General features: G+C 40.9%; 1 long non-coding RNA gene and 1 pseudogene across 1 annotated transcript; one reads left to right on the forward strand and one right to left on the reverse strand.

Moving 5' to 3' along the window:
* Window positions 1–1289: 1289 nt before the first annotated feature.
* LOC129006494 (large ribosomal subunit protein uL23-like) lies at window positions 1290–1776 on the reverse strand (annotated as a pseudogene).
* Window positions 1777–13628: 11852 nt separating this feature from the next.
* On the forward strand, window positions 13629–18816 carry LOC134740131 (uncharacterized). Its single transcript, XR_010127365.1, has 3 exons — window positions 13629–14078; window positions 15636–15837; window positions 18086–18816. It is a non-coding gene; the product is annotated as an uncharacterized LOC134740131 (long non-coding RNA).
* Window positions 18817–23976: the final 5160 nt, after the last annotated feature.

A 23976-nucleotide genomic window follows, 5' to 3' on the forward strand; every position in this document is an offset into this window, starting at 1 on the left:
AATTGGTTCACGTAATTATGGAGGCTGAGAAGTTCCACAATAGCCTGTCTCCAAGGTGGAGAACCAGGAAAGCTGGTAGCATGGCTCACTCCAGATACAAAGGACTCAGAATCAGGGAAGCCAATGGTGTAACTCTGATTCTGAGGCCAAAGTTCTGAGACCCTGAAGTTCTGATGTCAAGGGCAGGAGCAGAAGGATGTTTCCGTTTCAGAAGGAGATAATTCACCTTTCCTCTTCCTTGTTGTTCTATCTGGGCTCTCAACCAATTGGATGGTGCCTGTATTCATCCATTTTTATAGAGCTATGAAGAAATACCTGAGTCTGAGCAATTGATAAAGAACAAAGAGGTTTAATGGGCTGACAGTTCCACATTGCTGCAGGGGCCTCACAATCATGGCAGAAGGGGAAGCAAAGCAGTCTTTCTTCACATGGCAGCAACAAGGAGAAGTGCCGAGCCAAAGGGGAAAAGCCCCTTATAAAACCATCAGATCATGAGAACTCATTCACTATCATGAAACAGCATGGCAGTAACCACCACCATGATTCAATAACCTCCCACTGGGTCCCTCCCACGACATGTAGGGATTATAGGAACTACAATTCAAGATGAGATCTGGGTGGGGACACAGCCAAACCATATCAGTGCCCATCCACATTGGGTCATGGTTATCTCAGTGTCTTCCAGAAACACCCTCACAGATATGCCCAGAAATTGTGTTTTACCAGCTATGTGTGCCTCTTAATCCAATCAAGTAGAGGTCTAAAATTAACCATCAGAATATTTATGCCTGATTCATGGCTGAAATTTCAGGATGAAAGCTATGAAATCTCTATTTGTGTTTGTATATCTATTAATGTATGTTATGTATATGTGATATTTTCTTAACTCCGGATAGCATTGCAAAATTCATTTATAAAATCCTCTAAAAGTGGTCTATTCTAACTTGGCTTGGAAAAAAATAAGCATTTACAAATAAATATTCACCAAGCTCCTAGAAATATAGGAACTGATCAAATGTTTTTTAAGTTAACACGATTTGGATAAAACTTAGTTAAATAAGATTAATATAATATTTTTGGTGTAATAAAACAACTATGTCTTCAAAGTTATCACTATTGAATATAAAACAAGCATAAATTCCCATTCTGCTTGAGTTCTAGTCAAATAAGCTAATATTATACTTACTAGAAACATAAAATCTTAAAGCTTATAGATTTGATTCTAATTAAGTTGTCATTCTTATGAAAAGCATTTTTTTTATAGTGAAAAGATACACATATATTTAGAGTTAGCCAGCTGGACTCAGTTTAGATGATCTCAATTTTGTTGCAACATCCAAAGCATCATAATCAGGAGCCAGTCGAACATATGCCTTCTTCTCTTTATCAGGACAAATCAGGGTGGTGACCTTGGCCATATCACTGTCATAGAGCTTCTTCACAGCCTGTTTGATCTGGTGCTTGTTGGCTTTAATACCCACAATGAACACAAGTGTGTTGTTTTCTTCTATCTTCTTGATGGCCGACTCAGCAGTCAGCGGAAACTTGATGATAGCATAGTGGTCAAGCTTGTTCTCCTGGGGGTGCTCTTCCGAGGATATTTGGGCTGCCTCTGGAGTCACAGTGTCTTGGGCTGCCTGAATGTGAGTGACATGTGGATCTTCTTTTTTGCGTGTGGCTGTGGACACCTTTCAACACTGCCTTCTTGGCCTTTAGAGCCTTAGCTTTGGCTTCAGCTTTAGGAGGAGCAGAAGCTTCCTTCGCTTTCGGTGCCATCTTGTGAAAAGCGAAAAACACTATTTCAAAAATAATTTGTTTACAGTAAATCTGCCTAATAGTAGTTTCCAAAGTACTTTTGGTAATTTTTAACCTTAAAGTTAAGCTAAGTAAAAGATTTGCATTAACTATCTAGACAATTTATAAATAAGATACAATACTAAAACATTAATTACTGAACATAAATAATTCAAGTTTATATACTTTTGGCTTCCTATTTTTACAGAGAGACTAAAGATATTTTGGCCCATTAATAAACATGTTTTTTTCTGCCACACTGAGGAATTGTGTTATGAGGAAACACATCCCTCTAGATATTGGGAGATGGTATATTCATACATTTTCTAACCTAATGTATGTCAGTTTATAACTGTCTACTTCCTAGTTTTCTCTGGAAAATAAAAGATTACTAAGATTAAAATTATAATCAATACATGTAAATAAAACTACTAGAAATAATAGAATAACTAGAAACAACTCTATGCAAAGCATGCAAGAAAAGTGGGGCATGTTTTGCAAGTAAAGTAGGTTGTATTTTTTATAAGGAAAATGATACATAAGATACAAATAAAAAGAGATACCTAACCTTCCCTGTGTTATAGTTGTGTGGGTAAAATTTTATGTTTTCAGAAATTATATAAAATTCCTGGAAATTTGTCAATGTCCTCCTTATCCATGCTATGTGCCAGTATAGAGTAATGAGTCATAATTCCAATTATTATTTTAAATGTTGTGCCGGGCGCAGTGGCTCACGCCTGTAATCCCAGCACTTTGGGAGGCTGAGGCGGGTGGATCACAAGGTCAGGAGATCCAGACCATCCTGGCTAACCCAGTGAATCCCCGTCTCTATTAAAAATACAAAGAATTACCTGGGCGTGGTGGCGGCGTCTGTAGTCCCAGCTGCTCGGGAGGCTGAGGCAGGAGAATGGCATAAACCCGGGAGACAGAGCTTGCAGTGAGCCGAGATCGTGCCACTGCACTCCAGCCTGGGCAACAGAGCAAGACTCTGTCTCTAAATAAATAAATAAATGTTGTATGCCACAGAAAAAATTGAATATCCTTGTCAGTTGTGGTAGAATGAACTCTCTTCAGATCTTTCATCACAGCCATTTCATACTCTTTGTCATTTAGATATTACTTCCCTCTGATGCTTTCCTGAAAACTCCTGCAATCAGCTACAGGTCAGAATGTTCATCTCCAACACAGGACTCCCTCTGAGACTCACGGAAAAGACTATGACAGGTACTCTGGTTATAGGGTTCTGATGACATTGCTTAAATAACTTTAAGACCATACACTTGACTCAGTGAAGGTCTCCAGAAGTCTGGTTGGGAAATTGATGGGTTCATGACACTGCTAACCCAAGATCCAACAAGACTGGAATTGATTACATGGCACTGAATGAACTGTTGAAAATTGATTATAATTTTATAGCTTTTTGGAGCATTTTTGGTTCTTTAATGTTCTAGTTTCTGGATTTAAGAAATCTCTTTCTCTTAATCTAACTGTAACTTACAACAATTTAGTAGATTATACTTTTGTAAACAGAAATGACGCATTTATCTTTTTTTCTCTGCCTGATTTCTCCAGAATTTTGAAATTCTTACTGAATACTCTTATTTTCATGATGATATAGTTGTTATCAAAAGTCCAATAAGAACCTTATAACAGGACATAATTCCAGGAATTTAGGGATATTTTGGGGGCTTCAAGAAGAGAGGAATTCACACAAAGCTATAAGGACTGCAGCTGAAATTTGATAGTATGTTCTTAGCTTGGCTTTTAGCCTGAATAAGGCTTTTGAAAGTCAAATCTAAGATTCTGTATGAAAACTTCCAGCAAAGAAACTTGAAAGCACCTATGTGGTCATCTCCTGTTCTTGCTGCACTTACATAAATAATCAAGCAAAATCTAACAAAACTACACTTATTTTTAAAACAAGAATAGTCTTACTTTGATTACGATAAAAAATGATGGTTATTACAGAGAGAAATTTTACGTTTCAATGGAAAACTATAACTTAGCAGGGCATGGTGGCACATGCCTATAATTGCAGCACTTTGGGAGGCCAGGAGTTCAAGGCCAGCGGTCAACATGGTGAAACCCCATCTCTACCAAAAATACAAAAATGAGATGGGCATGATGGCATGTGCCTGTAGTCCCAGCTAATCAGGAAGCTGAGGAGGGAGGATCACTTGCACCCAGGAGGTAGAGGTTGCAGTGAGCTGAGATTGCACCTTTGCACCCCAGCCTGGGCAACAGCCTGTCTCAAAAAAAATTTTTTTCAGAGGAAAACTATAGCTATTGTGGATTATCAGATTCTAGTCTTGTTTCTTGTTTTTGGGCTATTTTTACCTCTTTGTAAACTGGATCCTGCCATCTGATGAATTTTGTCCTACAATGATACTTGTGGAATAAGAAGCCAAGTATTGTCTCTCCTACTAATATATCTATTGTCAGTTAATTTGAAGGTCTTCAACCCTGGAACAAAGCCAGAAGAGGAAGGTTTTACTCCCCATAATGCATAACCAAATTGTGGTACATTCATGCAATGGAGTACTATTTAGCCATAGAAAGGAACAAGCTATCAACTCACACAAAGACATGAGTGAATCTTGCATGCACATTGGTAAGTGGAAGAAGACAGTCTAAGGAGGATACACACAGTGTGACCTCATTTAATGAGACACTGGAGAAGGCAAACTACACAGATGGGAAGCCATTGGCTCCATGGGGTGGGGGTTTGAAGCATTCCATATGATACTTTAATAGTGGGATACCTGCCACAATGCATTTGTCAAAATACACAGAATTTTATGGCCAAATGGGTAAATCAAACTCTATTCAAATTAAATAAAATTACTCAGGGTGTGGAGTATCCCAGGACAGAATACATCATGTGAAAAAGAATTTAACTATGCTACAAATTACTATGGTTTGGATGTGGTTTGTCCCCGCAAAAACTCATGTTGAAATTTGACCCCCACTGTGTCAGTGTGGGGCAGTGGGGCCTAGTGGAAGGTGTTTGCATCATGGTGATGGATCCCTCATGAATAGATTAATGTACTCCCATGGGGGTGAGTGAGTTCTGCTCTCACAGGAATGGATTAATTCCTGCAGCAGTAGGTAGTTAAAAAGAGTCTGGCTTCCTTGGCTTCCCTCTTGCTTTCACTTTTGCTATGTGATCTCTGGTGCACCCCTTGCTCCCCTTCTACTTTCCACCATGAGGTGAAAAAGACTGAGGCCCCACCAGATGCAACTGCCCAGTCTCAGACATTCCAGCCACCAGCACTGTGAGCCAAATGAACCTTTTTTACTTATAAATTACCCAGTCTCAGGTATTCTGTTACAGAAGCACAAAATAGACTAAGACACAAATGTAGGTAAAAACTCACTGAAGGTGCAGAGAAAATGGTGTTGACCTAAGTCACTTTGAAAATGAATAGAATCTGTAGGCTGAAGGAAAATGAACTATACTTCATCACTGGATTCCATTTTATAAAGTCCTTTCCAACAGAAGCAATTGTGAACAATTGTAAAACCACAGTATCTGTATCTGGAATAAAACAATGACTTACATAAGTCGCAGATGGTAGGAACCAGGTTTCTCAGTGTTGAAGTGGGAGGTTACAAATTAGCAAAGCAAGAAGTCTAGGATGATTCATGTGATAGTAGATCAGAGGTGGAGACATCAATGTAAACTTATGTTTAGTTTAATATAGACACACAGTTCTACATAGAAAACTTTATAATTAGGTGTGTGTAGGTAGGTTAGATACATACATATACTTCCTAGCATTGCTAATGAGGGACAAGATACAATGTGCTAATTCAGCAGCCAGATGTAAGTTTTCCTACCATTCTGAAAGACATCAGGCTCTTTGAAGAAATGTCTGATACTAGAACTGGGACAGTAAATATAGGAGCCAGGATAACCTTGAAGTATCAGAAAGTAAGTAAGTACTAAAAAAAATTAAAATATATCAAAGAAAAATAAGAGCCAATAAAAACAGCTACCAACGGCCAACACAGGAATGAATTGTGCAACATAATGCTGTAGTGTCGAATAATAACTAAAGCTTAAAGTAATTATCTAGGTGTCTGTATATGTATACATAGGTGAATAAGCAAATGGAGTTGCATAGAAATCTCCTTTGCAAAAGAATTCCAAATAATTGATGTAGACACTCAGCCATCAAGAAGGTGGAGCCAACTCCTCACTCCGTAAGTGTGGGCTCTGCATAGTGACTTGCTCCAAAAGAACACATGCAATATGGACAAGGAGGAAAAATAACTTCACAGTGAAGAAATCTGACAAACAGTAGCTCTGCCAAATGATCCAAGTGAACATCAAAGCAGACAGTTCACCTTGAGAACATGAAGTGACAATGGGGGACATTCTACAAAATGCCTGACCAATCCTCCTCAGTACTATTAAGGTCATCATGAGATGGAAAGCCTGACACACTGTCACAGGCAGGAAGAGCCCACGTGATGACTACCTGTCATGTGGGATCCTGGATGGGATCCTGGGTCAGAGGAAGAACTAAGGGAATCCAAATGAAATATGAACTTTAGTTAATAATAGTCTATCAGTATTGGTTCATTTACTGTGACAAATTATGTAAGATATTAATAAGCCATGTGAGACACACTGATAGAAGATGTTAATAAGAGAGGAAACTAGGTTGCGGCCACGTGGGAAATCTCTGCTTTTTTTTTTTGACAATTTCTGTGTAAGTAAAAAAAAGATGTAAAATAAAACTTTATTTAAAACACTGTTTTTTTAACACTTCCTTGTTTAATTATTTATACCATGAATGACTAGTAATTGACACTGTTAACTAGTCCTGTTTTTTTAAATAAGAGCATTTATGACACAAAAAATTAAACAGTGCAGACTGATATATAAATCAAAACAAATGTTCTTTACACGTTTTCTGTTACAGTAGTAACACATATGTGTAAATTTAATTATCGTATTTGTTTCTTGTGCTGTGGTTGTGTCCTGGGTTCATGGACGCAACCTAAAATGCTGTTCACCTTAGACCAGGAAAAATATTAACCTTACAGACTCTGTTTCAATTCATAGCTAAATATTTTCAAAAGAGTGACTTTGTAAAAATATGTTCCAATGGCAAACTGATTGATTGTGATGGGATCACTTATTCCAAAGACTTCTTGCCTTTATTTTGTTGCCATGCCTACCTTTTAGCCATAATACAACAGAATCAAATATTGGCCACTGGGAAAAAATATTCAAAGAAAGAAAAAATGTGAACAGAACTTATGACCATCATGATTCAATGTTTTACCACAATGCTTTCTAAAACAGAAGAGTATAAAAGGAAAGTCCATTTCGTCAGCGAGGCTTTGCAGAAAATGAGGAAACTAGAAAAACAAAAATGGCAGGACATTCTACGGGTGATTTTAAATGTTGCTATGTTTTATGGAAAAAAAATACTTTACCTTTTAAAGAATCACAAAGAATTATTGGAAACCCAAAATCTGGAATATTTGCAAATTTAGTTGAGCTTCTATGTAATTATGTCTATATAGGTAGCCATGAAGTTGATGATTTTTTAAAAATCTGTGCCTTATTTGTGTAATAAAATACACAATGAATAATTAATGCTCATAGGAACACCTTATGAAGGGAAAACAAATCTTGGGGACCCAAAATCCCTAAGCTGAAGGGAAAAAGTCAAGCTGGGAACGGCTTAGGGCAAATCTGCCTCCCATTCTATCCAAAGACACCCATCTGCTCACCGAGATAAATGCATATCTGATTGCCTTATTTGGAGACGGTAATCAGCAATGCAAAAGAATGAAACCGTTTGTCTCTTACCTAGCTATGACCTGGAAGCCCCCTGTCTGGCCTTCTTACCTTTCTGGACTGAACCAATGTACATCTTACACATATTGATTGATGTCTCATGTCTCCCTAAAGTGTATAAAACCAAGCTGTGCCCCGACCACCTTGGGCCCATGTTGTCAGGACCTCCTGAGGATGCATCACGGGTGCACATCCTCAAGATGGGCAAAATAAACTTTCTAAAAAATCTGAGAGCTGTCTCAGATTTTCAGGTTCACACGTGTAATGTAGGATGTCAATGTTTATAAAACAGACATTATTCTATCTACTATTAGAAATACGCTGCCAATTAACCTTAGACATTCTCAACAAAATAAAAAATGTTGATGAGGTACAAATAATATATCTAAGCTTAAATAGTGTTGCAAGTTTTAATATGCCTACTTTTTAATTTTTCAATACTATTTTTACTAATTTAACACTGTAAGAAAAATGAGTAATTAAAACATGAATAAAAGTGTTTACAGTGGGTGCACATGTTTCCTCCAGCCTCTGCCTATCCCCAGCTTTCATTCCAACTGTCCTGATGGTGGCTCTAAGCATTTCTCCTTTCTCTATACCAAGATCTATCCCCAGAAACAAACCTCAATCTTACTATATATTATGGCACGTTATGATGATGAGCAGCGATGAGCAGCTGAAGCCTCAAGGAAGGGATGCTTTTGTAAAAGAAGACTTGTGGAATATAATGTGTGAAAGTAAAGCCCATGGCAGAGCTCCCTCCTCAGCACATGGGGAGCAGACAGGAAGCTTTTGCCTCACCTTCCTCAATGGCCTGCAGCCACGTCTCCCCAGGTCAGTCTGAAGGACAATGAAACTCTGGTCTTCACTGTGGACATGCTACCAGGTGCTCCAAAGCCATGGTGACCCACCCTCGGGTGGGTCCTGAGGAGAACAAAGCTCTGGTTCTAATCCTAACCCTAACCCTGTCCCAAGACTTTGACCCTGAACCTAAACCCTGATCCCTACCCTGGTCCCTAATTCTGACCCTTACTTTGACCCTGGCTTTGATCTTGACCCTGACCATGACCCCACCTCTAACCATACTTCCAGCCCTGACTCTGACCCAGATCCTAATCCTATCCCTAACCCTATTATTATCTTTACAATCTATGTCTAATCTTACCATCTAGTGCTAAATAGCTGTACCCAAAAGCACTTTTAAATTATTTAACTTCTTTCCCTTGAATTCTCTAAGGACATCCTAAAGGAGATGTCATTATGTATTTTGCATTCCCTCTGAGTGGTATGGCTTCAGATATGAAGTTCTAATACTTTGAAAGACATAAAAAGTGTGGAGGGTAACAGCACTGGGTTGTTAGGGATGTATGTTGGCATTCATGATAGTCATTGGTGCTGTTCTCTAAATATTTTCAGTTCATTTCTTATGAATGCATTCTGGCTGTTCCATCCCACCTACTTAAATTTTCCCATGGCCACATGACTTTTTTTTTTTTTTTTGGCCAATGGAGGTGAGAAGAAATAACATGTGACTTTTTCAGGAGAAATCTGCAAGAAACAGAGTTCTATTCTGCATGCTTTTTTCTCTTTTCTACAGCAATGGGGACCTTATTGATGGTCCCTCCTTCCGTATGGATTCCTGTGTTAGGATGACACAGCACACAGCTACCTCTCACCTGACCAGTGATGAGATGTAAATAAATGAGGAAGAAGATTTTTGAGCCACTGAAATTTAGAGGTTGTTTGTCACCACAGTTTAACCTAACCCCCATTGACTGATGCACGGCTGAAGAATGAGTCTGAACTGGATCTGGACAAGACATGTGAAGAGCGCTCCAGGCTGAGTAAAATTCAAGTGTTTTCTCAAAGATAACAGTGGGCACGATATGTTATTGGGGTGGGTGTGGGATAAATAAGGTATATCCGGTGAGAATAATAAGAAACTCAACTTTAAAGGACGGTGCTGATTTGGACTGTGGAGAGATTCAAATGCCTTGCTTAGCATTTGAGATTGTGATGGATGAACAAACTAATTAAAAGCCCAAAATGAAAACTTGGGATAAATATCTGAGGGTGTCTAATATCCCAATTTTTCATCCTAGAATGGGCAGGGCCCTTGACCCCATTCTAGGGAGACTTCCAAAAGAAAAAGACCTGCATTTCTTCAACAACCCACACTGAGAGACTTTCCTGCACTTTTGACCTGTGGCTAACACTCTTCACCTTTCATTCTGTCATCAGTGTTTTGGGGAAGCATCTTTAACTCTCTATGATTTACAGGTTATTAAGTGGCCCTTACAATTCCCTCCAGAGGTGGAAAAGACTAATGATGATGGTGTCTGAGCTCACAGCAGCAAGCAGGCATGTGTGCTCAGCAGCCACGTGGCTCATCTGCAAAGAGCTTACTAAATACGATGTTCTACAACATTGCTTAACACAAGGGGAGACGCTCCTGACTCAGAGTGTTTAATTGCTCACCTACTTCTTTTTCTGCCCTCTTGGGCTTCTAAAATGAAAAGAACCCTGGGGTGATACAGTGAGTCAAAGGGGTGCCAGCCACATCACAGCAAAATAGATTCCTAAAAAATCCCTGGCCTAAGATGACAGCCTTGGCTGGATAAGTTTGAGTGTGCTGATAGTGGACACGGGAGAGTGAAGGTGGTTGAAGTGTTCATATTAAAGAACCTCCACCCAGATTGCAAGAAAAGAGAGAGGAATGGAGATGGCAGCACAAGTCCCTACAATAAAAGCAGATGTTTTGAGATCAGTTATATTTCTTCTCACAAAAATTAAAGACAGAAACCAAAGTTTAGCCTGAGGCTACAATTAATTGAGCAATAAGCCAGAGGCACATATGGCATAGACAGATTTAAACATTTCTCCCTTATATTAATACAAATACTAAAATTACAAATACTTTGATTCCAAATAAAACAAATATTTAAAAAAATTAATGAATAAACACTGGGGTCTACAGTAGTATTTGAAGGAGATCTCACAAACAGGTTTGGTTTTTGAAGGTTAGAACTGGCAGTCTAGAGAATTCGTTTCATTCCAGAGAGAGAAAGAAAGGAATTTCTTGGGTTCCTTCAGGAATGTGTCTAGCTTTGCCTCATCTTTGTTTGAACTATGGATATGGCAGAAGAAAACCTGAGGATTTCACAGATTTAAGGTGCAAAAAGTCACTGGGTTCTCTAAGAAGTCTGGGATTCTTCTGCTGGAAAAATAAGTTTGTTGAGAAAAAATGAGTTGGAGGAGGCTGTTATTGAAGTGAAGCAGAATTGTTTTTACTAATCTGCTTATTACCCACTCTGTAGTGTGGAAACAAATTATTCTTGCACAAAGTCCTCTTACTGTTCCTAGAACGCTGTGGAAAGAGAACAGATTAGTTTTTCTCCCTCAGAACACAACCACTAGAAACATCCTACCTCAGATGAGATATTGCCTAATTATTTTCAAAAGACAGTGAAAAATCATGGATGTAAATGTTTGCTGCAAAATAAATACATGCTAGAAACACAAGCATCTGGGTCACAGCTATATTAGAGCTACCTGTGTTCCCCTGCCACTGAGATTAAAACAAAAATGTCCAGTACAATCATTCACAGCGTGGGAGAGGGGAAGTTGAAGGATGGAAAGGCCAGGCATAAAAGGATTTCAGAATTTCAGTCCATGAGGAAGTGGCTTTGTGCATTGTCTGTTACTGTGTGCAAGGTGAAGTTTGGAGAATGAAAACGTGCAGTAACAAGGGCTCCTTTGCCCATCTCACCTCTCCAGATACCAAGTTTCAGACATGTTGCATTTTAATTGAAATGTTGATATAATTTTTTTTTAAAGAACACTTGCGGTGTTTGAAGTGACAAAGGCTGCTGTGACAAAAAAGCAGGGAAAGGGAATTTTAAAAAACAAAAACAAAAACCAACAACAACAACAAAAACCCCACAGAAAAGCAAACAACAAACAAACAAAAAACAGAGGAAGAAGTCGAACACCCTGGGCTATGACTACTTGCAGGAAGGGGCTACAAGAGGCAGTTGGAAATTCAATTTGCTTTGCCACTGTGGGTTTTGCAGCCTGCTTCCTTTCTAAAGTATATTACTCTGCTTTTGGTTCATGAAGTTATCCATTTCTGCTTTCTGGAACAGCTATGTATTTTCTTTATCTATCATCTATCTATCTACCTGCCTATCATCTATCTATCTATTTACTATCTATCTTTTCTACCTTTCACTATCAAGAGCTTGGGTCAAGCAGGATAGAATTCCAGTGTATGTTCACTCTACCATTTAAAACAAGAGCTCTTGTAGGCATTCTCCATCACATCATAAACCTGAGCTTTCTAAAACAGGGTGTGGCAAACTACTATGCATGGACCATGTCTGACACAGTCTGCGTTTGTAAGTAAAGTTGTATTGGGACACAGCCAATACATGTGTTATATAATATCTCTGGCTACTTTCATGGTATAATGGAAGAGCTGAGTCGTTGAGAGAGAGAACATATGGTTTGGAAAACTTAAAATATGTAACATTTAGCCCTTTACAGAAAATATTTGCTGATTCGTGTTTTAAAAGATCTCTGTTTAGAATGCTACCTATTGCCTTCTGGATAGAATCACATCTCTTTACCACAATCGACACAGCTTCAGCCCTGCTTCTATATCCAGCCTCATCTATTTCTGCTCCTCCACCTTATTTTCCTTCTGGACATGCTGATGGATTGTCAGCTTCCCAGAAGTATAAGAATCTCTCCTCCCTTCCCAACATTCTCATGCTCTCCCTCTGCCTCTCAAGAACTTCCTGCCCCATCTCTCATGACAAAACCCTTCTTCATTCTTTAAGATGCAGCCCCTTTGCTCCTTCCTTAAAGATGTCTGTCTGGCTCTATTTTGGGTGATGTGCTCCTTCTGCATCTCCCAGAGCCATCCTGTGTGTATCAGCTACAGCATTTCTTTGCATCTCTGTGTCATATATCACCAAATCTGCCTAAGCTTGAGTGAGTCACTGCATGACAACTTCAGACTCCACCAGCATTGTCCCCACTAACCACGAGGCTTAGACATTTGTCCAGTATGCTCAGGGTTGTGGGGTGGTAGCAGTAACCAGCAGGTGAGCATCATTTCTTACATCAGAATCAAATCTGTAGATCTCTGCCATTCATAGGTATTTGGAATTTAAAATTAGCCTAAAGATTTCCCTTAAAATAAGAACAAATGGCTTCAGTAGGCTTTTGGAACGTAGGATGTTTCCGCTGGTTCATTTCTGCGTTCAGTATTCCCACATGAATCTAAATACGACTCTGCTCTTAGTAGCTGTGTGACCCTGGGAAAGTCACTCAATCTCCCTCAGCTAAATTTTGTTGTATGAGTAATGAGAAGAGAGTTGTAATTTGTATTTGGTGAATAATAACAAACAAAAGGCATTTAGCTTTCTGGAACCTGGTATGTAGTAGATCCTCATGAAATACTAGCTCTGTTGATAAAACTAGACCGAAAGAAGCTTTCAAAGTCAACAACAGTATCAGGCAGTGAAGGACGTAGAAGAGAAGCTGCTGCTGCAGCCTGTAGCTCCTGGAGGCCCGTTTTGTCCATGATTTAGCAGGAACGCACTACCTTTCCATGAGGAGACACTGCAAACAGAAACCAAGGCCATTCTTTGAAGACAAACATGTTTTAATAGCCTTTACATTATGTAATAGTGTAATATAAATAATAATTTATTAGTAGTCATCATGTGAAATTATTTACATTACCCTAACCCTAACCCAACCCTAACCCTAACCCTAACCCCGACCCCTGACCCCGAACCCGACACCAACCCCGACCCCGACCCTGACCCTATCCTAACCCTAACCCTAACCCCAACCCTAACCTCTAACCTTAACTCCTAACCCTAACTCCTAACCCCAAACCCTAACCCCTAACCCTAACTCTGACCCCTGACCCCTGACCCTGACCCTAACCCCTGACCCTGACCCTAACCCTAACCGTGACCCTGACCCTTACCCTAACACTAATCCTAACCCCTAACCCTAACCCCGTCATAAGAGCCCTGGGCAGACCTTAGGGAAAAAGCACTAAACTGACACTCGAGTCTGAAGCCCGCTCCACCAAAAGTCTTGGGTTTGGGGTGACATGAGGGCAGGGGTCAGGGAACAAAGCTTTCCGGTTTTAGACCCATAGGAAGATCTGTGAAGCCCTCTTGGGTAGAGCACATGTTGCCGGGTGTGCGCTTGAAAACAGCCTAAGAAGAGGGGGCGTCTGGAAGGAACCGCGACGCCAAGGGAGGGGGTCCAGCCTTCCCGCTTCAACACCTGGACACATTCCGCAAAGTTTCCTAGGAAAGCCAGAAAAATAATATAAAAAAAAAATCCAGAGGCCAGGGGAGCTAATGGGGCTTTACTGGGACTATCTGGTTTAATCCTCCGAACAACCCTGCCACAGCAGCCCATCAGTCCTCTGGGACAGGTGAGGAACCTGAGGTCGCAGGAGGACACCCAGAAGGTCCAGGCAGAGCCCCCTAGGCCCCCACACCTCCCTCCGTGGCAGCTCCAACCCCAGCTTTTTCACTAGCGAGGCACTCGGGCTGCTGGGCCACGCCCACTCCCCCACGCGGGGAAGGAGCTTCGCGCTGCCGCCTGGCTGGGAACTGGGCACCGCCCTCCCGCAGCTCCGGAGCCGGCCGCCACCAGGGGGCGCGCCCGCGATGTCCGGGAGCCTGGCGGCGCGTGTGCAGCGGCCAGTGCACCTGCTCCTGCCCTCGCCGCGGTCTCTGCCAGGACCCCGACGCCCAGCCGGACCCTGCCCTCCAGCGGGGCTGCGGCTCCACGGCCCGCAACAGCAGCCCCACCCGGCATTCGGCGCGCTCCCCGGGGCAGAGGTCGCGGTGTCCTCAGGCTGTGGCGCCGGCCTGCAACCCCCACGCCGGGCTCGGGCCCCGGCGGAGGAGGGCGATGCTCCCCGGGTAGGGCGACGGGTCACCTGGGCTGGGAGGGCGGCTTAGGGGCGTAAGCGGCGGTCCAGGGCCGTCTGGCGCAGCAGCCTGTCCCCGCCGCGGTCCCTCCAGTCCCTCCCTGGCGGCTGCGGAGCCGTCCCAGGACAGGAGCCATAAACTCTCCAGAGCGGGAAGCCGCGCCGTGGTGGCCCGGCCCGCGCCCAGACCTGGAGGCCGCTGGCGCCTGACCCGCTGCGTGGGTCTCCGGGGAGCTCGCTGCCCACCCGGCGCTGCAGCCTCGGCTCCCTCGTACGCGCTCTGGTAGGTGCTAGGGACGACCCTATGGGCCAGCTTGCCACGCCCAGTCCCCAGGCCGCACCCACCCTGGCTCCCTGAGCTAGGGGACTGGCTCCTCCTGTGGGTCGTGGGGCTGGGAGGCAGGGGCCTTAGGGGAGAGGGAGGGACCGAGGGCAGCCCCTGCTGTGTGCACAGCGAGGTCGTGTGCAGGCCTCTGTTGCACAGCGTGCGGCTTCAGCTGGGACTGGATTGCAGGTGGAGATGACTGTGTGTGCGCACACCTGAGGGTGAAGGGGAAGCAGCCTGTCTACCTGACCCATGAAATGCAGGAGACTGCACCCCAGAAGCAGCGAGTTCACTGCTCCATTGATTAAGCAAGTCTGGGACACACATGTAGCTAAGCTGTGAGTTCTGTGCCAGGGGTCCCAACACCCACGCCTTCAGGAAGACACAGGTGTGGGGGTTGGGTGCTTGTCAGGCCTGAGAGTGAGGAGCAGGCGCCAGAGACACTAGGTAGGGGGAACCAACCCTAGGGCTCTGAGGGACGAAGATGTGGGGAGCTGGTGGCAGAGCCTGAGCTGGCCCAATGTTGCAGGGTGGGGATAGATTCGAGGTATAGCGGGGACTGGCGACCTCAGTTCCCACAATGTCCCAGCCTGGCCTCCCGGTCCAGCCAGCAAGTAGTGGGTGCTGCCCTGCAAAGACTCTGGGGGTGCCTGAGCCCCCCTCACCACACGTGACTGGTGACTTCTGTGTCCACCCTCACAAGAAGAGGGATCTTCTCTCACTTTCAGGCAAGCCCAGGAAAGTCAGGGGCCTATGTGAGCCAAGAGGAGAGAAGGCGATGCCTCAGCCCAGTGTTTCTGCCCCACCTGGCTTGTGGCCTTGGGGACTTGATTTACACCGCAGGAAAATGGGCAATGAAAGCCCCTCCCTGACTGGCTTCTCAGTCCACTCTGACCAGCCCACTGCCCAGCGCCCACCCTGCAGCTCCAGGTACACAGGTTGGGCTGGCTCTGAGCTGACCTGAGGGCCTTCTGATGGCTCCAACCCTCGGGATGCCTCATGCTCACCCTTTGGCACCCACCTGACAGCTCAGCATGTCTGCTGTACGCCATCCTCAATGCCTGTTCTAGACAAGCCCAAGTCCCCCAGGAGTGGCAGAGGGAACTGAGCTGAAAACTAAGTCTCAGCTAACTGAACCCCAAGTGGGCTATGCAGCCTCACCCTTCAGTTCACAACCACAGGCAAATTCCCTCCAGGGATGTGATCCCAGGGGCCACAGCAGCACATTCTGGCCTAACCTATTCACTACTTAAACAGTGACTGAAAAGGCCAGGATGGGCATGGGCCCTGACATTAATCCCCTTTCTCTGTGAGGGGGCTGGGTTCGGTTTGCCATCCTGATGTCTTTGTGGAAAGAGCTGGCAGGTGAAGCAAGTCTCAGGGGCCAGCCATGGGACAGGGAACCTACGACTCGCCTCTGCTGGAACCCTCTGAGGCCCCTGCGGACAGGAGGGTCCAATGGAGGTCTAGCCACCCCTCCCGGGTTGGTGCTCACAGCCCCTCCCTGGCCCACTCCCTCTACACCTGCACCTTCTGGTCTCTGGGAGAGGAGCATCCATCCACCTTGTGCACATAGCTTTCTGCTCCATTTTCATGAGGATGGTCTCCTTGGCAGAAATGCCCGTTAGGGGATCCTGAGCCTGTGCTGGCTGTTCTCTAAGTGCCAAAGTCAGTGAGAGGGACTTGAAAACTCAAGACTTATTAACATAATTTTCTGCATTTTATGCTTTCAGGGTTGTTTTTTCCTTAAAATGTGTAAAAACAAATATTGAGATTTCTACATTTTATATAATTTGGATTCTGTCATCGCACAGATCTTTCATTTTCCTAAAATTTACTTTGATGTATGTATATCAAACATTGAATTTCTGTTTTCTTCTTTACTGGAATTGTTAACTGTTTTAGAGGCCAAATCTTTTTTAAAAACACATCTCTAATTTCTGTAAACATTTCTAATTACACATATATTTTCTATACCTAATACACTACTTTGGAATTCCTTGAGGCCTAATTGCATCAGGGTGCTCTGGTTTTGTTGTTGCTATTTCTGAATGACATTGACTTTGGTGCTCTTTATTTTGCATATTTAAAACTATTAGATCATGTGATTATATTTGACAGGTCTTAATTGATGCGCTCTTCAGCGCTTTGAGTTCGGTTGAGTTTTGGGTTGGAGAATTTTCTTCCACAGGGGATTATCTTGGATTTTTCTGTTTCTTCCTCAATATCCACCTGGAAAACATTTCAATTAATTTATATTCACTTAAATATTTCTATGCAAAAACTGTACAAAAGCCCCAAAGTATAATTTGCGCAGTTGAGCACATATTCTGTTGTCCAGCATTTATGGTGGTTTGTAGTGGAAAAGATTTTTAGAATATGTGGATTTTCGGAATATTCCCAGAAGCCCAGATAGCCACACTTTACCTTTGGAGGAATTAATTCTCAGAATATTGCACACAATTAATCGCCTTTGGAAGGAGCATATATCCCCAGCAAAAGCTCTGATTTTTTGAAGTCTGTATTGTGTGTTATTTCCAGGAGAATACGCAATGATGACATTATTATTAAATGATTCAAATATGAAATGCTGTTACGCCAAGCAATGAATCTTTGTGTTACATGTTATGCCTAACTATAAATCTTTGTGTTATACATTTTAATGTCTTTGGAGAATACTCCTGTCTTCTTGGCATTATTGATAATTAGATTCTAATTGCTAGTAAGTCAGAAGAATTAGGAACACCAAATTTCAGTCCTCTCAAAAGCACTCCTCTTATTAAATCTGGATTTTTACCTTCATCACATACAAAAGAAATATTGTTAGAAAGGTGCTTAATGTTTTCCAGATGGATAGATTACTGTTATTCTCATTTCATTGTTAATTTTTAAAACCATAGAGTTGGAAGTATCAATATGCCTTTCAATATACCTTAGTGGAATTTATTCAATTTTCATGGATGTCCTTTAGGAGGTTCAGGAAGTTATTTCTATTGCTAGATTTCAGGAAGATTTGTCAGGAATGAGTGTCAGACATTGTCAAACATCCATTGAAATCATCATAGTCTTTTCCTTTATTCTGTTAATATGGTATATTACACTGATTTTTAAATTTGTATTGGTAAGATAATTCCACTTGGTTATATTGTCTTTTTTTCTAATTTAATTTTTATTAGAGATGAGGCCTCACTCTGTCACCCAGGTTGGGGTGGAGTGGCAGTCACAGCTCACTATAACCTCAAACTCCTGGGCTCAAGTGATCCTGCCACCTCAGCCTCCTAAGTAGCTGAGACTACAGGTGTGCACCGCCATGCCAGACTTGTCTAACATTTTTATGTGTTGTTTCATCCAGTTTGCTACAGTTTTTGGAGATTTCTGTCTTCATTCATGAGGGATAATAGTCTGCACATTTATTTTCTTGTGATGCTTTTGTCTGATGTTATCTGGGTAATACTGGCCTCGAAAATGAACTGATGTTTTCCTGCTTCTCTGCTTTGCAAGTGTTTGTGAAGGATTGGTTATTCATTAAGTGTTTAATAGAATTCACTAGTGAAGCTATGTGAGCCTAGGATAGACTGATGAAGAGTTTTCATTAGTCTAATCTATTTACTTGCTGTATGAGTACGCATATATTCTCGTTCTTCTTGGTTTACTTTTACAATTTGTATATAGCAGGGAATTTGTTTCTAATTTGTAGTATTTCATGCTTCTAGGTTTTCATGGCAGTTGAGACGTAAGAATAAAAATAATGTTGGGAGAAGGAAGTTGTGGACAATCCGTGAATATCCCAACATCTGTTGTAGGAAGGTTAAGATTATTATTATTATTTTGCTGTACTTAACTGAATACTCATATTTACAGTGTGAGACAAATGTAATGTTGTATATAAATAGAACTAGGAAAATGTGCCATTTGTCTTAGTATTTAATCAAGATGTAAGTCTGGGTCTACCTCCTCACTTTTATTAATATGCAGACAGGACACCAACACAAATTTGAATGAGGACAAACAAAATGTTAGCAAATGAAGAATGGTATGAATTGGTTAAAATGTGATGAAATAGAATGGTGAATATTTACATAGAATCCATGATGTGTTAGGTGCTATTTCAAGCTATTTGCACACGTAGTTTTAATACCAATGACATTAAAATGTATAATACAAAGATTCATATAAATAAAAATTACAAAACTGAAAATATTAGGTGACACTAAAACTGTCATAGAAATACACATTTATATAAAACATAAAGTAACATCAAGTATTAAATTTTAGAAACTTTGATTACTAATCAGATGAACAAGTGATTAGCCTTTTTATCCAGTAAACAAGGCATACATATTATTTTCAAATTCCAGAGACAAATATTTTAAATACTGAAGTTTAAGACCTAAAAATGTGTCACTGACTTCATGGAAGTAGATATTCACTAGGTGATATTTTCTAGGCTCTCTGAAATTACATCAGAAAAATATGAATTAGAATATAACTCATAAATAATATCTGGCCACATACAAAGTAATTGAAGATCAATTTAAATAGCTATTGGATTAGGAAATAGAGACTGAGGTAAATTTACAGGGTCAGGGAGGATCTAAGGAGGAAGCACTGACACTGGAGCCCAAGGACCTGGGATTACAGAACAGATTCTACCAGTGCTAACTTACTCCTCCAGAGAAAACATCAATTCTGCTCATGTGCAGGTACTATTCATCAAGAAAGGGATTACAGCTTCAGAAATATGTTCAAAATGTATCCATATTTTGACATATTAATGAAGTAATCACATTCTACACATAACTACTCCATATGGAGTACTGGGGAGGGAGTGTTCCAAATAAAGAGACTGAGGATTTCTCATGAGAGCTCAGTGTCTGCTAGAAAATACCTAAATAAAATATTTTACTTATGTGGAAAGTGTGGATGTTTGTGCATCAAAAGTTTCAAGAATCCCTAAAATGTACAATGGAGATGAGGAGAAAATATCGGAATTTCTCAGCACCAGAAATGAGGCAAGAAAAAATTCAGAGGAGTTGTAAATGTGAAAAGCCAATGGCTGGTCACATAGCAACATTGATAACCTTGTGCCAGGACAACTAGAGTAAATACATAAACATACACATTGAAAATATTTCCAATATTAGATCTCCCTCATGTGGGAACTAAATTATAAAGATTGAAGCATATAAGAAAATAAGCTACCAGAACTTAAGCTACCAGAGTAAATTCAATTACACATAAGTTTCGGATCTTGAAATTGTCACAAATGTTTAAGTTGGTAGTGGAAGACAAAGGACATATAATCTTGGGAGTCCTAGGGCCCTGCCCACTGCCAGTCCCTCCACACTACTACAGCTGATGCTTCCTGGAAAGCACCACCTCTTGGCAGGAGGCCAACCAGCACAAATATAGAGCATTAAACCACCAAAGCTAAGGACTCTCACAGAGTCTATTGCACCCTTCACCACCTCCACTGGAACAGGCGCTGGTATCCATGGCTGAGAGACCCATAGATGGTTCACATCAAAGGGCTCTATGCAGACAACCCCTAGTACCAGCCCAAAGCCAGGTAGACCTGCTGGGTGGCTAGACCCAGAAAAGAGACAACAATGAATGCACTTCAGCTCACAGGAAGCCATGCCCATAGGAAAAGGGGGAGAGTACTACATCAAGGGAACACCCCCGTGGGACAAAAGAGTCTGAACAACAGTCTTCAGCCCTAGACTTTTCCTCTGACAGAGTCTACCAAAATGAGAAGGAACCAGAAAACCAACCCTGGTAATCTGACAAAACAAGACTCTTCAACACCCCCCAGAAAATCACACCAGTTCATCACCAATGGATCCAAACAAAGAAGAAATCACGGATTTATCTGAAAAAGAATTCAGGTTAGTTATTAAGCCAATCAGGGAGGGGCCAGAGAAAGGTGAAGCCCAATGCAAGAAAATCCAAAAAATGATACAATAAGTGAAAGGAGAAATATTCAAGGAAATAGATAGCTTAAATTAAAAAAAAAAACAATAAAAAATCAGGAAACTTTGGATGCACTTTTAGAAATGTGAAATGCTCTGGAAACTCTCAGCAATAGAACTGAACAAGTAGAAGAAAGAAATTCAGAATTTGAAGACAAGGTCTTTGATTTAACCCAATCCAATAAACACAAAGAAAAAAGAATAAGAAAACATGAACAAAGACTCCAAGGAGTCTGGCATTCTGTTAAACGATGAAACCTAAGACTAATTGGTGTACCTGAGGAAGAAGTGAATTCTAAAAGCCAGGAAAACATATTTGGGGGAATAATCAAGGAAAACTTCCGTGGCCTTGTGAGAGACCTAGACATCCAAATACCACAAGCACAAATAACACCTGGGAAATTCATCACAAAAATATCTTAGCCTAGGCACATTGTCATTAGGTTATCCACAGTTAAGACAAAGGAAAGAATCTTAAGAGCTGTGAGACAGAAGCACTAGGTAACCTATAAAGGAAAACCTATCAAACTAACAGCAGATTTTGCAGCAGAAACATTACAAGCTAGATGGGATTGGTGCCCTTTCTTCAGCCTCCTCAAACAGAACAATTATCAGCCAAGAATTTTGTATCCAGCAAAACTAAACATCATATATGAAGGAAAGATACAGTCATTTTCAGACAAACAAATGCTGACAGAATTTGCCATTACCAAACCAGCACTGTAAGAACTGCTAAAAGGAGCTCTAAATCATGAAACAAATCCTGGAAACACATCAAAACAGAACTTCATTAAAACATAAATCACACAAGACCTATAAAACAAAAATACAAGTTAAAAAGCAAAAACAAAAAACAAAAACAAAGTACAGAGGCAACAAAGAGCATGATGAAAGCAATGGTACCTCACTTTTTAATATTAATGTTGATTGTAAATGGCTTAAATGCTCCACTTACAAGATACAGAACCACAGAACGGATAAGAACTCACCAACTAACTATCTGCTGCCTTCAGGAGACTCACCTAACACATAACGACTTACATAAACTTAAGGAAAGTGGTAGAAAAAGGCATTTCATGCAAATGGACACCAAAAGCGAGCAGCGGTAGCTATTCTCATATGAGACATAACAAACTTTAAAGCAACAGTAGCTAAAAGAGACAAAGAGAGACCATATATAATGGTAAAAGGTCTCATCCAACAGAAAAATATGACAATCCTAAACATACATGAACCTAACACTGGAGCTCCCAAATTTATGAAACAATTACTTGTAGACATAAGAAATGAGATAGACAGCAACACAATAATAGTGGGGGACTTCAATACTCCACTGACAGCACTAGACAGGTCATCAAGACAGAAAGTCAACAAAGAAACAATGGATTTAAACTATACTTTGGAACAAATGGACTTAACAGATATATACAGAACATTTCATCCAACAACCAGAGAACACACATTCTATTCAACAGCACATGGAATTTTCTCCAAGATAGACCATAAAACGAGTCTCAATAAATTTAAGTCTCTCAGATCACAGTGGAATAAAACTGAAAATCAACTCCAAAAGGAATCTTCAAAACCATGCAAATACATGGAAATTAAATAACCTGCTCCTGAATGAGCACTGGGTGAAAAACAAAATCAAGATGGAAATGTAAAAAATTTCTTCAAACTGGATGACACAACCTATCATGACCTCTGGGATACAGCAAAGCAGTGCTAAGAGGAAAGTTTATAACCCTAAATACCTACGTCAAAAAGTCTGAAAGAGCACAAAAAGACAATCTAAGTTCACATCTCAGGGAACTAGAGAAGCAGGAACAAGCCAAACCCAATCCCAGCAAACAAAGGAAATAACCAAGATCAGAGCAGAACTAAATGAAATTGACACAACAACAACAACAAAAAATACAAAACATAAATAAAACAAAAAGTTGGTTATTTCAAAAGATAAATAAAATTGATAGACCATTAGCAAGATTAACCAAGAAAAGAAGAGAGAAAATCCAAATAACCTCACTAAGAAATGAAACGGGATATTACAACTGACACCACTGAAATATTAAAGATTATTCAAGGGCACTATGAATACCTTTTGGCACATAAACTAGAAAACCTTGAAGAGTTGGATAAATTCCTGGAAAAATACAACCCTCCTAGCTTAAATCAGGAAGGATTAGATACCCCAAGCAGACCAATAAAGCAAGCAGCAAGATTGAAATGGTAACTTTAAAATTACCAACAAAAAAAGCCGAGGACCAGACAGATTCACAGCAGAATTCTACCAGACATTCAAAGAATGTCTTCTTTCATTCAAAGAAGAAATGATACCAATCCTTTCACACTATTCCACAAGACAGAGAAAGAAGAAACCCTCCCTGATTCATTCTATGAAGCCAGCATCACCCTAATACCAAAACCATGAAAGGACATAACCAAAAAAGAAAACTACAGACCAATATCCTTGACGAATGCAGATGCCAAAATCCTTAACAAAATACTATCTAACTGAATCCAACAACATATCAAAAAGATAATCCATCATGATCAAGTGGGTTTCATACCAGTGATACAGGAATGGTTTAACATATGCAAGTCAGTAAATGTGATACACCAAATAAGCAGAATTAAAAAAAAACTCCCATGATTATATCAACAGATGCAGAAAAAGCATTCGACAAAATCTAGCATTGCTTTATGATTAAAGCTCTCAGCAAAATAGGCATACAAGGGACATACCTTAATGTAATAAAAGCCATCTATGACAAACCCACAGCCAACATAATACTGAATGGGGAAAAGGTGAAATCATTCCCTTTGAGAACTGGAACAAGACGAGGAGCCCACTCCCACCACTCCTCTTCAACATAGTACTGGAAGTCCTAGCCAGAGCAATCAGACAAAAGAAGGAAATAGAGGAAATCCAAATCGGTAAAGAGGAAATCAAACTGTCACTGGTTGCTGACAATATGATCTTTCACCTTGAAAACCCTACTGACTCCTCTAGAAAGCTCCTAGAACTGATAAAAGAATTCAGCAAAGTTTCCAGATACAAGATTAATGTACACAAATCAGTAGCTCTTCTATACAT

The sequence above is a fragment of the Pongo pygmaeus genome, chromosome 8, assembly GCF_028885625.2.
Source record: "Pongo pygmaeus isolate AG05252 chromosome 8, NHGRI_mPonPyg2-v2.0_pri, whole genome shotgun sequence".
NCBI classification, from domain to species: domain Eukaryota; kingdom Metazoa; phylum Chordata; class Mammalia; order Primates; family Hominidae; genus Pongo; species Pongo pygmaeus.